The sequence below is a fragment of the Sorex araneus genome, chromosome 6 (genome assembly GCF_027595985.1).
Source record: "Sorex araneus isolate mSorAra2 chromosome 6, mSorAra2.pri, whole genome shotgun sequence".
NCBI lineage: Eukaryota > Metazoa > Chordata > Mammalia > Eulipotyphla > Soricidae > Sorex > Sorex araneus.
The window spans coordinates 7,097,652-7,113,245 of record NC_073307.1 but is presented as its reverse complement, the minus strand read 5'-3'; positions in this window follow the sequence as shown (position 1 = coordinate 7,113,245).

The following is a 15,594-nucleotide window of genomic DNA, read 5'->3' as shown; positions in this document are numbered from 1 at the left end:
TTACTTTACAATTATTATTACTTATTTTTGACAATATTACATAGAATAAATTGTCCTCCTTTTGTCCCACAAGGAAACTGAAGCTAAGAAAAATTAAGATATTTACATAACAGAGCAAGTAGAAGAGGATGAATACAAATAATGCCAAAAGTAACTATGCCTTTTTTATTCCCCATAGCACAGTGGGTAGGGCTTTTGTCTTGCAAGCGACCGACCTGACTTTGATTCCTTCATCTCTCTCAGAGAGTCCTGCATGCTACCAAGAGTATCCCGCCCGCACAGCAGAGCCTGGCAAGCTACCTGTGGCGTATTCCATATGCCAAAAACAGTAACAACAAGTCTCACAATAGAGACATTACTGCTGCCCATTTGAGCAAATCGATGAACAATGGGATGACAGTACTACAGTGCTAATTTTTTACACTCATCTGGTATGATGAGGGTTTCTGGAATATTGTGTACCTTTAACTGTTATCCAAGCAGAACAAAAAAAAAGAACTAGAAGACTTTATTGCAGACATGCCAGTATTGTGTTCCGTGCCTACTATACTCTTTATTCCTCTTCCAGAATACAGTGTTCCATTTATCTATTTCTGTGGTGCCCAGGAAGGAACCCAGGGCTCGTGTGTGTGAGGAAAGGGCATTACTGCTGAATAAACACAGTGCAAGTGCCAGATATTCAAACTTCTTAAAGACAGTGCTTCTCACCCTTTCATAAAAGTGTCTGTAGTAGTGTTATTACTCATAGCATCTCAAATCAATTTATTTTATTTTGTTTATTGCCAGAGCCTGGCAAGCTACCCGTGATGTATTTGATATGCCAAAACAATAACAATAATATGCTCTTCGTGTTCCTGGAGCGAGCAGATGCCACTGGGCTATACTAGCACGTAATAGGGACAAATGAAGATGTTACTGGTGCCCACTCGAGCAAATTCATGAACAATGGGATGACAGTGATACAGTGATATTTACTTTTGTTGAGTTCAAGTCAATTGAGACATCACTGACATTCATTTGTATAGTCAAAGACTTAGCCTTTTTTTGTATTTTCCACCCTTCTCTGATTTTTTTTTTAATTATACCTTGTTGATGTACTCTGTTTAGTTGGCATAGCCTGTGTACTCTTGTAAACTTGGTCATTCTCCCTAAAGTTCTGGTACAGAGAGAATCTCAGGGTCTGCCTCATCTTTTTTTTTTTAAATTTTATTGAATCACTGTGAGATAGTTACAAGCTTTCATGTTTGGGTTACAATCACACAATGATCAAACACCCATCCCTCCACCAGTACGCATTCCTCACCACCAATATCCCGGGTATACCCCCTCTTTCCCACCCTCCCCCTGCCTCTATGGCAGACAGTATTCCTCATACTTTCTACTTTTGGGCATTATGGCTTGCAACACAGACACTGAGGGGTCATCATGTTTGGTCCATTATCTACTTTTCGGCACACATCTCCCATCCCGACTGATTCCTCTAGCCATCATTTTCTTAGTGATCCCTTCTCTATTCCATCTGCCTTCTCCCCTCCACTCATGAAGCAGGCTTCCAGCTATGGGGCAATTCTCTTGGTCCTTTTCTCTACTGTCCTTGGGTGTCAGCCTCATGTGATGTTATTCTATACTCCACAAATGAGTGCAGTCCTTCTATATCTGTCCCCTTCTTTCTGACTCATTTCACTTAGCATGGGACTCTCTATGTCTATTAAATTTATAAGCAAATTTCATCACTTCATCTTTCCTAACAGCTGCATAATATTCCATTATGTAGATTTACCAAAGTTTCTTTAACCAGTCATCTGTTCTAAGGCACTTGGGTTGTTTCCAGATTTTGGCTATTGTGAACAGTGCTGCAATGAACATATAGGCACAGATGTCATTTCTACTGTGCTTTTTTGCATCCTTGGGATATATTCCCAGACATGGTATTGTGGGGTCATATGGAAGCTCAATTTCTAGTTTTTTAAGGACTGTCAACAATCTTCTCAAATAATGATGCATTGAAATTACAAGTAAATCACACACACAAACAGAAAACCAAATCAAACACCTGGAAATTAAGCAGCTCACTATTGGACAATGAGTGGCTTAGAAAGGAAATCAAAGAGAAAATTTAAAAAATTCCTGTAAATGAATAAAAATGAGGACACAAGTTACCAAAACTTATCGGACACAGCAAAAGTGGTGTTATGAGGAAAGTTTATAGCTATACAAGCATTCCTCAGGAAGGAGGAGCAAAGCCACATAAGTAACCTAACTTCACAGCTTAAGAGCTTGGAGAATGACCAACAAAAGGACCCCAATCCGAACAGGAGGAAGAAAATAATAAAACTCAAAGCAGAAATTAATGAGATGAAACCCAAAAAACAATTCAAAAGATCAATGAAACCAAGAGCTGGTTCCTTGAGAAAATAAACAAGATCGATAACCCCCTAACAAGACTCACAAAAAAAGGAGAGAGAAACCCTAATAAACTGAATCAGAAATGAAAAGGGAGACATTACAACAGAAACTACAGAAATGCAAAGGATCTTCAGAGATTACTTTGAGAATCTTTATGCCACGAAACACGAAAACCTCAAGGAAATGGATAAATTCCTAGATTCCTGTAGCCTCCCAAGGCTGGACCAAGAAGACCTGGAATACCTGAATAGACCTATCACCATCAAGGAAATTGAAATGATAATAAAAACTACCCCCAATCACAGAAGTCCTGGCCCAGATGGATTCACTAATGAATTCTTCCAAATATTTAAAGAGGACTTACTCCCAATCATCTTTAAGCTTTTCCAGGAAATTGAAGTACCAGAAACATTTATGAATAGTTTCTATGAAGCAAATATCATCCCAATACCAAAGCAAACAGAGATACCACAAAGAAAAGTACCAGGACGATAGCCCTGATGAACACAGATGCAAAGATCCTCAACAGAATTTTAGCAAATAGAATCCAATGACTCATCAGAAAGATCATACACCATGACCAAGTAGGATTCATCCCAGGGATGCAAGGATGGTTTAATATTTACTGGTATTTCTTGATCCAGTTCCAAATGGAATTTTTTTTCTAAATTTCCTTTCCTCCAACTCATCATTACCATATAGAAATGCGACAGACTTACATATTTTAATTTTTATGTTGTACCATGCCACTTAAAAAATCTTTTTAGTTATTTCTATAAGAAGTCTGGTGAAGAATTCAAAACTTTCTATATGTTATCAATTTGCAACTAGCAGAGTTTTGCTGCTATTTCAATTTGAACTTCTATATCCTGTTTTCAACTTGTTCTGTCTTGGACATTCAAAACTATATTAAAATAGTGGTGAAATTGGATGTTTGTTTTATTTCAGATTGAAAGGGAAAACTTTACATTTTTACCATTTATTATAACCGGTTATATCATGCATAGTCATTATTTTGTTGAGGTGTATTCCTTCTATTCCCAATGTAATGCATTTCCAGCATCTATTAAGTTAGTGTTATTTTTAGCTTTTCTGTTTATTATTGATATGGTGTGTTACATATGTTGATTTATGTATGTTGATCCATCTCAGCTCCTGGGGTGAATTTCACTTGATCTGATGAAAGACTGTTAATGTGTTGTTGATAATGTCTGTGTTGTTAATGTGTTTGCCAAATTGTATTGATAAATTTTGCTTCCATATTCATGAGAGGGACTGGAGCAATGTGAGGTGCATCCAGGCTCAGTTGTCATCTATGAGCTGGGGGGGGGGGCAGGTGTTACTTCCCTGGAGCAGGCAAAGGATTCATTCTATGACACTCAGCCAGCCTCCGAGGGCCTGACCACTCAGCGCCCGGCCCAGCAGGGCTTCACGAGGGAGGGATCCGGAAACACATGGCCCCCAACCAGGGCAGCTCACTGCTGGCCGTGCTTCAGTCCCGGGTCCCAGCCCCGTCATCTTTTATTAATGTGAAGAGGATTCAGGTTCCCCTGCAGCAGGGCCTGGCGTGAGCATGTTTTCGCAGTGTGGCTCAGGTGAGGGCTGGGAAGACAGCTGGTGTCCAGGATGTGCCTCACATGTGTGAGATCCTGGGTTCTGTCCATCCTGGTACCATGGAAAAGGAGGCGGTGGAAGGATGTTGGTATTATTGTTCAGACTTGTTAATGATGGAGGTGGCTAGTCGGAGAGAAAGATGTGTACTTACCAAACAGGTTTTACAAAATGAGGGCCTTACCCTAAGTCCAGGAGAAACAGGCTTACAAACTGCCGAGCAATCCTTCCTCCTGGCCTGCCTCAGTGGGGAAAGGCACTTGGGATGGAGGAAGGACCACTGAGTCAATGATGGTTGGAGTGATCGCTCGGGATGGGAGATGTGATTGAAAGTAGACGAAGGACCTGACATGATGGCCTCTCAGTATCTGTACTGCAAACCATAATGTCCCCAAGCAGAGAGAGAGAGTAAGAAGGAAGGTGCCTGCCAGAGAGGCAGGGGTGGGGTGTGCTGGTGGTGGCAGGAGGGATACTGGGGACATCGGTGGTGAGAAATGTGCACTGGTGGAGGGACGGGTGTTTGATCATTGTATGACTGAAACTCAATCATGAAAGCTTTGTAACTGCATCTCACAGTGACTCAATAATTTTTGTTTTAAATCCAGAAGAAAATCATTTGAGCTTCCACAAGGTGTGTAAGAAATTTAATAGACCCAGGAACTCAAAGATGATTTGGGCTCCCACAGAACCCGGCCACTGCTGCTGTAGATACAGGGAGAAACAAAGAGCTTAGACAAAGAGCTTAGAGAAGTAGGATGTTTCCCTTGATATGGAGGGAGGGGCTGTGAATTTATTTTTTGATATGCTTGTCTTTGTTGTGGCTTTATTATAAACTGGTATCTGTGCTTGTTAAAGAATGCTTTGGGAAAGAGTGTTATTTTTAAAGTTACTGTCTGTTACCTCAAAGCTATATACTTTGAGGGTATAATATGAACTTATTCCTTTTGATCCGAAAGTTTAAATCAAAACCACAACCATGTGACTTACTCTGGGAAGTTCAATTTTTCACCTTTCGATATCTAAGAAGGGGGCTGGAAAGATAGTATAGTGATTAGGGCATTTGCCTTGCACACACCTGTCCCGGGTTCAATTCCTGGTACCACAGATGGTTCCCTGAGCGCCACCATGAATGATCTCTGACTGCAGAGCCAGGAGCAAACCCTGAAAACTGCTGGGCCTATATATTATATTTTGTACCCCTCAAAAAAAAGCCAAATATTTATTTTAAAAAGTTAAATAAAAGAGTTTCAAATTTGCTATTTACTAAACAAAATTTCCCAACAAATTAAAACAAATCACAATGAGATAAAAATTAAGGTGATTCAGATAGGTACAATTTAAATAAAAAGATAGAATAATTTTTTATTTAAAGAATTATATTGTAGGGCCGAGATCTCCAAGGCTGCTCGGATTGGGACTGGGTCTCTTCCATCCAGATTCCCCATTTTCCAGTAGCTAGGCAGTCACACCAAGAAACTGCCCCCAGCACCATGCAATCCCATCAACAGCCAACATCCAGAGACTATAAAGCCATGCTCCCGAAAGCACGTGGCTGCTCATCTGATAGCCTAGTTCTACCTCTTGGAGAATGTGGCAAGCTACCAAGAGTTTACTGCCCGCACGGGGAAAGACTGGCAAGATCCCTGTGGTGTATCCATATGCCAAACACAGTAACAATGATGGGTCTCATTCCACTGACCTTGAAGAGTCTCTAATGTGGCACCGTTTGGAAGGATGAGTAAAGACAGGCTGCTAAAATCTCAGGGCTAAGAGTATGGGAAATAATGTCTGCCATGGAGGCAGGGGGAGGGTGGGAAAGGGGGGTATACCCGGGATATTGGTGGTAGGGAATGTGCACTGGTGGAAGGATGGGTGTTTGATCATTGTGAGATTGTAACCCAAACATGAAAGCTTGTAACTGTGATTCAATAAAATTTAAAAAATAAAATAAAATTTCAGGGCTAGGAGGAATGGAGAGATTACTGGGTCCACTCGAGCAAATCAATGATCAACAGGATGACAGTAATGACAGTGACAGTGATAGTTTATTTTCATGTCTTTATTTTACCCTAACATACACATCTGCACTAACATACACCTCAGAGACCTGGAACCTACAAAAACAGGATGAGAACGCTATTCGGGTCTCTCAAAGAGGAATTGAAAGAGCTATGCTTGGAGTATCACGTTTCACTCAAGTGAGAGAAGGAATCTGGAGTTCTGACCTTAGTTGATGATCGAGGATCAGGGACGCTGCCTTGTTTGCCAAGGTGTTGAAAATCAGATGGGTCGGACACATAATGCGATTCAGAGATGACCGCTGAACTAGAGCTGTTAGCGACTGGATTTCACAGGATGTCAAAAGAACGCTTGGCTGCCCACCTATGCAATGGTCAGACTTCTTTGTCAAGACCCTGAACAAATGGTTTGAGGCTCTTGGTATTCCTGGAGCAAGCAGATGCCATTGGGCTACATTAGCAAGTGACAGGGATGAATGGAGACATTACTGGCGCCCGCTTGAGTAAATCGATGTGCAACGGGATGACAAGTGATACAAGTGATGTTTTACCCTGAAGAATTTTCTTAAGAGCCTGGTAATATTTTGACTTTCAGAGGCAACCTAAAATTGATTTAAAAATAATGTGTACATATGTGTTAGTGGTAATGCACTATACTATAGACGTATCCTAGAATTTTCACATAACAGTGAAATTAGCTACTAATCAGATACTGGTATTGGTAGATATTTTCTCTATCATATAGTGGTGGGGCTAGAGTGTATTTTTTCCCTGTCAGATGCATAATTTAATCACACTGGTTTCATTGTGGTACCAGATCCTTCCATGACTGAATCCCTGCTATGTCACTCATTCAATTTTTCCAGCAAGTAAATTTATGCTACTTCCCAGTATCTGAAAGCATTAATAATAAGGCAAGGAAGTCTAACTCTTCTTAATTTACATTAAGTAAACCCTCTCTTCTAAACTCCTACTTAATACTGGTCTTCATGTTATTTTGAAAAATAAAAATGTAAACCTTTTTTTTACTTTTTTGGGGTCACACCTGGCAATGCACAGGGGTTACTTCTATCTCTGCACTCAGGAGTTACTCCTGGCGGTGTTCAGGGAACCATATGGGATGCTGGGAATCGAACCCGGGTCGGCCATATGCAAGGCAAATGCCCTACCTCCTGTGCCATCACTCCAGCCCTCCAAACTATAAACTTTAAAAATAAACCATCAACTTAAGAAAACTTGTTTGGGTTCAGGGCAGGTTGGCTCAACTTCTTCCGTTCCTATTTATGTTTCTGTGCTGTCTGCTCCGCTAGGCAAGTGTCCATTCCCAGTCTCGTGACAACGGGCTGTTGAACCATCATGTATCATGTTGGTGATTTACACCCTTCATATTTTATTTGTTCTTTGGTTGATGTATTTTGATTTTTCTCACTTGGTGATATGTCAGTATATTTTACGAAACCTGGTAGACGCATATTGCTCTTCAGAATAATCAAGATAGTATAATAAACATCAGAACACCTAGGCTGATCACTATCCAGTCCCTCCTACTCCCATTGTAGCAGAAGCAGGGAGTATTCTCACATGGTGTTTATTTGGGAATCCAGCCTCCAACTGGGCGTTCCCCACTCCCCAGGGACTTCAGTGTCCCGGTCTCTGAAACGGAGGTGAAAGAGCGCATCCTGAGTAGACAAGAAACAACTCCCAGCTGAGGACTAACATTCAAGGGAGACACAGAAATGTAGTTTCGGCTGTGCCCCTATAATGAAGAGAAAATGAGATAATTTATTTCTGCTGAACACATATTTTTGGTCTGTCCTTTAATGAAGTGTCTAATAATATACTATTCTCATAGCATATTCAAGTCAATATACAACAGACAGTTTCTGATTTCTGTCTGTAATTTATCATTCAGGATATACATACAAAAGTCTTACTTACAAAAAGCAATATTTGAAGACTATTTGAAGAGTATTTTTTTTTATTTAATTGGAAAAAAGTATCTAATTTTACTTTTGAATTCCCTGAGTATAGCTTCTCCCTAAAGTGGATGATTCTTGGTATCCTTCTAAATGTATGCTCTTTTTGAAGAATACTGAAAGAATTTTCTATTTAGGACAAATCTCTAAGATTTTTGGAGGAAACAATGACAGAAATGTAGTGAGATAAAATACTTATCAAGAGAAGGCATTAAGAAAAAAATATTTGTTCATTTAAGAAAAGTATCTTGGGCCGGAGTAATGGTACAGCGGATAAGGCATTTGCCTTGCACGACGCGGCTGACTCGGGTTCAATCTGCAGCATCCCATACGGTCCCTCAAGCATCGTCAGGAGTAGCTCCTGAGTGCAGAGCCAGGAGTAACCTTTAAGCATAGCTTGGTGTGACCCAAAAAGCAAAAAAAAAAAAAAAGAAAGAAAGAAAAATACCTCACTTTAAATGGCTAGTTCTACTACTAGTCATGGTTTACCCTGGGTTACTCAGTTGGTTAGTTACCTGCCATTTTGCCAGTGGTTGCTCTACCAGCTGTAAGAACCAGTTCCAGTGTAAAATACTATAATTATTTTTCCTCTGGAAAAATGTGATTTACCATGTATTTAGTCCTTGCTATTTGCTGTAAAAGGTTCATGCTGTAACACCTATGCCCATGCGTGTCTGGTTACAGTTTGTTACATAACCGAAGTTAATAATATATTCACTCGAACTGCCTTTTTAAATGCAGTTTCTCTTCAGCATGATGAAAATTCTTCCACTTGGTGCCAAGGCCACTCCCTAACAGTACGTGGGATGTTTAGGTAGGTGATCACTTAAGGACAGAACTTGTCAGTTGTCAAATTGTTTTAAAAGAGCATCACCATTGTCAGGGCACAAAGTCAGGGGTCGATCTATCTTGGTCCCATAGTCCTGGTTCTAGTGGTCCTGCTTGCTCGATGCAGCCATCCACCTGTGAACATGGACCCTTTCCTCATTAATGTCCATGGACATGGTTCTGCCTCACTGAAGACAGTATTTTCTCTCTCAAAGTGTCCTGGTGAGATAAATGCTCAGAGACACGCTGTGTTTATTTCTGTGACTGTGGTTCATGTCACTATTCAGGTTGGAAGACCCCCTAGTGAAAAGGCAGGATGGCATCAGCCTTCCTCCGCTCTCTGGGTGAGCTGAAACCTCGCCCTGCGCACCTGTCCAGCTTCCCTGATCCCCACACACTATAGAATTTCACACCTATTGACTGATGCAAATCGAAGAATGACGCCAGTGACCCAGTTAGGTGTCCTCTCATGATGTCACCTGGGACACCATCCCTCCCACCACACCCCAGCTCTTTGCCTCTTGCTCTAGCTGGGAGCTCAATCGTTGTATGAACCTGTGGAACACAGCTGAGATGTGGATGCAGACAGACAGTTTGACTGGTTAATTGCAGAGACTCAGCACTAGGGAGGGTGGTGAAAAATGCCTTGTATTTCTAATGTTACCCAATCATCATAAAATTGATGAAGGCGAAGTATTTCTGTCTTTTACCATCAGTTTTCTATTCTCCTGGATTTTGGGGATGGAACTTCACTCCGTCCAGGGCTTACTACCACCATGAGGGTTTCAGCACCCGTCTACCTCACAAAGGACCCATCTCCCATCTGGCCACTCATTACTACCAGATCTAGGAATCCATTTTCTTGTTGTTTTCCTACTTTACTTATTTATACTTGACATATGAGTGGAATCATCTGGTTCTCTCACTTTCTTGCTTATTTTACTTAGCATCATCATCTCAAGTTTCATTTTTCATTTTTTGAAAATGAAATTTTCACATTTAATTTTTGTCAGCAGGCACCAAAATATTTTTATTATCTCCTTAAATTACAGATAATGTTCTATTAGATGAAATACAGGAATGTTAAATATAAGCTCTCAAAGTAATGAAGAATGTTATAACTACAATAGCACCAACTTTAGAAATTTTTGTAGAAGCATGTCAAACACTTGTCAGATGCATAGCTACATATCCATCTTAACTTTCTATCAGCATGGGGTCTTCATTACTGCCTCACCAGCCTTTTCCAAATTTCCTTCTTATGTAAATATTTCTCTGGTAAAAGAATTCTTTATCAATAGTATCTTCCCATTTCCTCCTCGTGAATTTCCCAATTATATGCTGCAAGTTTTGGTTATCTCCCTTTTTGGTGTTTCTCATTCCTCTTTGCTTTATATTTTTATAGTGTTTCATTTTAGGTTGCATCCAGTCTTGCTCAGGGTTTATACCTGTCTCTGTTCTCAGGGATCTCTACTGATGATACTCAAAGGACTATATAAGATGCTGAATATTGAAACAGGGTCAGCTGTGTGCATGGTAAGCATTTTACCCCCCATATAATCTCTCTGGCCCTTTTGCCTGCCTTTTGTATGTGAGTTCTTCCCTAAAAGTAAAGCAAGCCTATTGTTCCTTGGCTGAATCATAGAACACTTTAGATTGGGTACTTTTGATTGACAGGAATGACAGTTTCACCTGGTCCAATAGAAGCTTGATAGCTCTTTCCTGCAAATGATTTCCTTCTTCTTAATGACACATTTGTCAGATATGGCACCTCGTTTCTCACAATTAAATACAGGTTCTTATTGTCTTGTGTCTCAAATATTTTACCTAAAACCCAAAGGCCACCAGTATTCCTGAATTGTCATTTAAGTTACCCATTTTGAATTCTCATTCTTTTGACACTCACACTGGCATTACTCAGGAAAAAAAATGACCCCGATGGATGTAATCATCTAGCAGTCCTACCTTTTCCATTCCCATCTCTGCCTCTTTATTTAATTCCTTCTGTGTTATCTTCATTGTTGGTCCTGTCTATGTCAGCCTTTAGATCAACTTTTTTCGGCTTTAGTTTTACTCCATTGGAGATCAGACACATACTCACTATATTATCGCTATTATGGCCTATTGTGTGTTAACAGACCCAACCGTGGTGCCTCATAATAGGACTATAATGAAAATAAGGCCTGTAAGGGATGAGGCTGTTGGGACACCCCACACTTAGTCTAACCTGCCTGGTGCTCCTATACAAAGAGGAAACTCAGACTCATGAGGTGAGAGCATGCACACACACACACACACACACACACACACACACACACACAAACACAAGTGAAAGACCATGATGAAGTCAGTGAGAATGATAGTGAGTCAAGGAGAGAGGTTACAGGGGCACCTGCTGCCACCATGGATGTACAGCCTCCTGAGTTACAAGAGAATGATATTCTGTTGTTTGAGACACGGCTGATGTAGCCATGAAACAAGGGCCTCTGTCTGGCTCGGTTTTATTTTTCTGTGGAATAGGAGTCCTATAGGTGATTCTCTTTTTCGTTTGTTTGTTTTTTTTCCATAAACAAATGATGCTCAGATAAGTTTGGGTAACTTTATAGCTATGAACCCACTGTAGTGAAATTTAATATCCTATGATAAATAGGATAAATGTATTAAGGGAAATTTTGACTTGGTGCTTCTTAAAATGATACTTAGTCATGATAGTCTTTCTTTCCTTTTTGTTTCCTGCTCAGTGTCTGTGGAATATATGTTGGAAAATGATAATCTATGTCTCCTGTTCTATCACCCAACAGCTAAGATTTTACATACACGTATCTATATTTACAGTTATATACCTACTTCCCTAACAGCATTCTAATAGCACATTCTACCTATATACCACTGTTTTCTCTTGAAAACTTGTTCATTTTGGGTTTTGTACTCAAGTTAATTTCCCCCATCATTCAAGGTCAAAGTTCACGCCCTTTCTCACTTTGACTTCTCTATTGCCCTGCAGACTAACTAGGAAAAAATGTTGTCAGTCCTTCTGAATGTGTTGATTTCTTTTTCTTTTCTTTTTTTTTTTTTGCTTTTTGGGTTACACCCAGCAATGCACAGGTGTAAGAGAACACGCAACCCGGAGATTCTTCTTCCAGCTATTTATTGAGAAACCTTCTCATGCAAACAGGAAAAAGGACGAACGAAGCATGGACTAAGGACGAACTAAGGAAAAGGAACCAGGGGGGGCCCTAGCTAGGCAGCTTCCCTCCTTATATACCTCTCGCTGCTTGTTTTCGTCCACGTGTCTGCATCTGATAGGTTAGTTACAGCTTATGGGCGTGGCAAGACATCCTGTTCCTTATTAGGAATGGTTTTCGAAGCACACAGGTGTTGTTTACCAAGAAAGGTGCAATTTACAAGCACAGTGCAACTGTTGTTGCAAAGCACGGTCCCGTGGAGGCTCTCCACAGTTGCCCCTTTTTGTTTTAGAACAGCCAGTCTGCGTAGCAACCTCGGCCCCCTTGGCCTTACCCGTCATTGGGAGCCCTCTCGCTTGTAGGTCCCTGTCTTAGGTTGGTCCAAGGGTCAGGTGGGGTATAGTGCACCCTTTCAAACTCCTCAACTACAGGAGGTCCCCTGCAGTTAAGGGCTCTCAGCTGCATAATACCTTTGCTACATCCAGCTAACCTGATTGTTCTAAGCGAGATTATTATTTCAAAGTTGCTAGCCAAAGCTGCGGGGATTGCTGTGCCTCCAGGGCCACGAATGCCTGTAAATATCACGCTTTTGTAAATAGCTGTTCTTGCTGCATTTTGTATAGACACCAGGCAAAAAACCAAAGCAGCGAGAAGCAATAAGGACAGTACTGCTCCCACCCCCGCCCACTCTTTGATAAATGGAGGGACTTCTACTCTGGGCCTATCAAGATGGGTAAGAAAGGGGGAAATCTATGCACAGGCGTTAAAGCAGGCCATGTCGTAGCAATGGCCCAGGAAGCTGCTTCTTCAGCTCATATCACAGGAATCAGGCTGAGCACGAGCACCAGTTTGCACATCTTGGTCTACTGGAGGCGCAGTCTTCCGTGTCAGGCATTCAGGAATCCACGCTGGTTCTGCCCTGACCTGTGGAAAAAACACAAAACAGAACCCCTGGCCCGGGTTAACACGGGGTCCGAGCTGTGCCATCCACCAGAAAGGGTATAGGTGGAATCAGTTTGGCGATGAATCAGGAGACTCTGGCGGTCTGAGATCCAAATCAGGTGCTTGAATTCTGCTTCTGATAAGACGTAAAGGGATCCAAAGTTTCTTAGCGGGGTTATCATCTGTTGAAACAAAAGCATAGCCTTTTCCTCGAATGAGGAGTTTCCCTGCTACCCATTCTTTGTCAATTTTAATCCAAATGGGAGAGTTAATAGTTTCTTGAGTGTGCGCATCTTCCTGAAAATGCCTCTCAGCTGCTGTATAGGGTTCTCCCTGAGGTAAATTTAAAAAGTTTAAAGTAAACAATGTCAGGGACAAGGAATCAAGTGGAGGCATACCTCCTTTTTTAATTTTCAATAACTGTGTTTTGAGGGTTCTATGGGCACGTTCGACTATGCCTTGACCCTGAGGGTTGTAAGGGATTCCAGTAATGTGTTTAATTTGCCATTCATCACAGAAATCTTGAAAAGCTTTACTAGTATAGGCTGGGCCGTTGTCAGTTTTAATAGCAGAGGGAACGCCCATGACAGAAAAACATTGTAGTAGGAAGGAGCAGACTGCTCTGGTTCTCTCAGAAGTCATGGGAACAGCCCATATGAAGCCAGAATAAGTATCTATAGTTACATGGAGAAAAGGCTTCTTGGGGAAGCACGTGACGTGAGTAACATCCATTTGCCATAATTCATTGGTCTGTAGACCTCGGGGATTGGCCCCTGCCACATGGGAGGTACAGTGTAAAGGGGCACAAACAGAGCAAGCACGGACAATATGCCTGGCTTCTCGAATTGGGATACGATGATGAATATGAAGGCGCCGGGCGTTTGTGTGTAAGGCCTGGTGCTCTTCTGCAGCAGAGGTAAAAATTGGTGCTGCCAAGAGATCAGCGGCTTCATTTCCCTGGGCCATAGGTCCTGGAAGACCAGAGTGAGATCTGATATGAGTAATGAAAACAGGTTCAGAGCGCTTTTGTAAAAGCGCTTGTAGCTGCTCAAGTAATTGTTGGACTATAGGATTGGGGGCATTTAGAGCAGCCGTCACGATGCCAGGGAAGAGACCAACCACATAAGCTGAGTCTGAGACTATATTAGCAGGTCCTGGCACATGGGAGAGTAGATACACCAAAGTGGCAAGTTCCACTTGCTGGGCAGAGGTATAGTTAGTGTTTACTGTTGTGGTCAGGGCGGGTCCAGAAATTCCGCCTTTCCCTGAGGCAGAGCCATCAATATAATATACTGGAGCATCAGGAATAGGAGATGGGCGAATGATAGAGGAAATGATAAATGGGGTTTTTTTGAAAAAATCCCAAGTTTTTCCTGCTGGATAGTGGGAGGAAATTTCTCCTGAAAAATCAGCTAAAGCTCTTTGCAAAGCATCACTGAGGGGCAGGATAGAAGCAATCTCTTTTTCAGGAATGGGGAGAACAATGATATGAGGATCAAATCCCAGCATGGCAAGGGCTCTCAGTCTTCCTTTGATTATGAGTTTAGTCATTAACTCAAGGTAAGGCACAAGAGTGCGAGACTCCTTATTGTGCAAATAAAGCCACTCTATTGGGCCCGAAAGCTGTGCTAGAGCAGCAGTGGGCGAGTGGGGAGTATCAAAAAGCAAAAGCCACAATTTTTCTCCCGGAACAAACCGGGAAAGATGGGATTTCTGGAGTCGATCTAGAAAAAATTCTAATTCTTTCCGAGCTTCAGGGGTAAACTGCCTAGGACTGTTCAGGGCGGAGTCGCCTTCAAGGGTCAGGAATAGATTACGGAGGTCTGAGTTGGGAATGCCCAGAGAGGGGCGAACCCAGTTAATATTTCCTAGCAGTTTTTGGAAGTCATTAAGGGTTTTCAGTTTATCATGGCGAATAGAAATTTTTTGAGGTCGTACGGTAGTACGCTCAAGAACATAGCCCAAATACTCATATGGAGACAACACCTGAATTTTTTCTGTGGCTACTTGTAACCCAGCTGCGGGTAGACGAGTCATAACATCCTCATACAATCTCTGGAGTTCTCCATCATTAGAACATGCAAGCAAGATATCATCCATATAGTGAATAACATAAGCCTGAGGAAACTTAACACGGGAAGGGCGCAAGACCAAGTCAACAAAATACTGACACATGATAGGGGAATTGGTCATTCCCTGAGGTAGAACAGTCCATTGATACCTGCGCATAGGAGCGCGGTTATTAAGAGAGGGAACAGAAAATGCAAAACGCTTACGATCATCCGGATGGATAGGAATGTTGTAAAAACAATCTTTTAAATCAATGACAACCAGTGACCAATCTTTAGGAACGGCAGCAGGGGAAGGAAGGCCAGGCTGGAGAGCCCCCATGGGAACCATGGTGGCGTTAACATTTCGTAGGTCAGTCAACAGACGCCACTTGCCTGACTTCTTTTGGATAACAAAAACAGGGGAATTCCATTCTGAAAATGAGGTTTCTATATGTCCCAACTCCAGTTGTTCTTCTACTAAAGATTCTAACACCCTTAGTTTTTCATTATTAAGGGGCCACTGGGAAGACCACACAGGATGGTGGGATTTCCACTGAATACAGAGGGGTGCTGGGCG